At 38.2% G+C, this 1920-nt stretch overlaps 1 protein-coding gene across 1 annotated transcript in view; it reads left to right on the top strand.

Annotated features, from left to right (window-relative positions):
- The window catches only part of Enpp1 (ectonucleotide pyrophosphatase/phosphodiesterase 1), a 145780-nt gene that overhangs the window by 1113 nt on the left and 142747 nt on the right, over positions 1–1920 (top strand). The window lies entirely within an intron of this gene.

Below are 1920 nucleotides of genomic sequence, written 5' to 3'. Positions count from 1 at the left end.
ATTATTCTTCCCAAGCTCAGTTTTGTTGTGGTAAAATGAGAGCTCATAGGATAGTTTCAGTGGGACTGAATGCGGGAAATGAATTCAGAACTGAAGGATGATGTAGTTATTTTATAGAATGTGCAAACTACAGCTTTCTGTGGATAGTGCACCCTAAAACATAACTTACTCATTATGGCTTGAGCACTGTTTTGTTGAAAAACCTCCTTTCCGACGTTTAAAGTCTCCTTTTTTTAAAAAAAAGATTTATTTATTTTATGTATATGAGTACACTGTAGCTGTACAGATGGCTGTGAGCCATCATGTGTGTGACTGCTGGGAATTGAACTCAGGACCCCTCGGCCAGCCCCGCTTGCTCCGTCTGGCTCACTCCGGCCTAATTCACTGTAGCTGTCTTCAGATGCACCAGAAGAGGGCGTCAGATCTCATTATGGGTGGTTGTGAGCCACCATGTGGTTGCTGGGATCCGAAGTCAGGACTTTCGGAAGAGCAGTCAGTGCTCTTACCCGCTGAGCCATCTGGCCTGCCCCAAAGTCTCCTTTTTACATCATTTCCATTTCCTCTATTCTTAAGGTTCTATGCAGACACCATAGCACTTTGAGAACCAGAATTCCTAGACTTAAGAGATGGTGTCATACCTTAGTTTTTTTTTTTTAAAGATTTATTTATTATTATATGTAAGTACACTGTAGCTGTCTTCAGACACACCAGAAGAGGGTGTCAGATCTCATTAGAGATGGTTGTGAGCCATCATGTGGTTGCTGGGATTTGAACTCAGGACCTTCAGAAGAGCAGGCAGTGCTCTTAACCGCTGAGCCATCTCTCCAGCCCATACCCTTAGTTTTTTAAAAATAAGTCTGAGGTTCAAAGGAGAAGTCTCCCACACCACAGGCTGCTGTATCCCAGGGTATAATTTTGTATCGTATGTCACTCATACCATATTGATGGGCATTTACTTAGTTTGAGTCTAGTAAGTCTTTTTGTTGTATGATTTTTTATGGAAGATCACAGGTGTTACAGGACTACTTAAATTATAGCATATCAATACCCTTAGCTACTATGAGATACTCAATAAAGACACATTGAATATTTATGAACCTATAAGACATGTTTATAAACTTACTATAAGTCTCTAAAGGGTTTCCAGTTATTGAATTCAGTTTTACTCATTTGTGTTTAGGCCCACAATAGATGTCAGCACAAGTCTACCTTTAGAACACAGAGTTTTCACTCTGATACCTGCAGTCCCTTGGTTCACCAGCATTCCATCATTACAAATGACTCTGATGGCACACCTCAGAAATTGACATGCGCATGCTCTAGAATTTCCTCAAACAGATCAACTACTATGAATATTTGGTATATTTGGATAAGGCATATTTTATGAGTTAGAATGAATCCTTGTCTCAGATAATTTTTAGATATTTAATATTTTTAGTTTATATATATGACTGTTTAGTGCATATATATGTATATGTACTATATATATGTACATATATATATATATATATATATATATATATATATATATATGCAACATCCCCCACTCCAGCTGTCCAGTGTTCTCAGAAGGGATCCAAAGCAATGTCATTACATCCAGTTCCATTTTATATATTCATACATATATATATATATATATATATATATATATATATGTATATACATATATGTGTGTATATATGTGTGTATGTGTATGTGTGTGTATGTGTTTGCATACCTTGTGTATGTGCCTGGTACCCACAGAGGCCAGAAGAAGATGTTGGATTCCTTGGAACTGTAGTTTACAGTTGGTGATGAGCCACCATGTGGGAACTGGGAACTGAATCTGGCTCCTCTGCAAGAGCAACAAGGTACTTATGTGCTGTGCCATCTCTCCAGCTGCAGCTTCATATCTTTTGGTGGACAACTGAGAGACAGAAG

This window comes from Mastomys coucha, unplaced genomic scaffold (assembly GCF_008632895.1).
Source record: "Mastomys coucha isolate ucsf_1 unplaced genomic scaffold, UCSF_Mcou_1 pScaffold2, whole genome shotgun sequence".
Classification (NCBI taxonomy): Eukaryota; Metazoa; Chordata; class Mammalia; order Rodentia; family Muridae; genus Mastomys; species Mastomys coucha.
The sequence above is the reverse complement of the archived record's forward strand: the minus strand, read 5'-3'. Positions and strand labels throughout refer to the sequence as shown.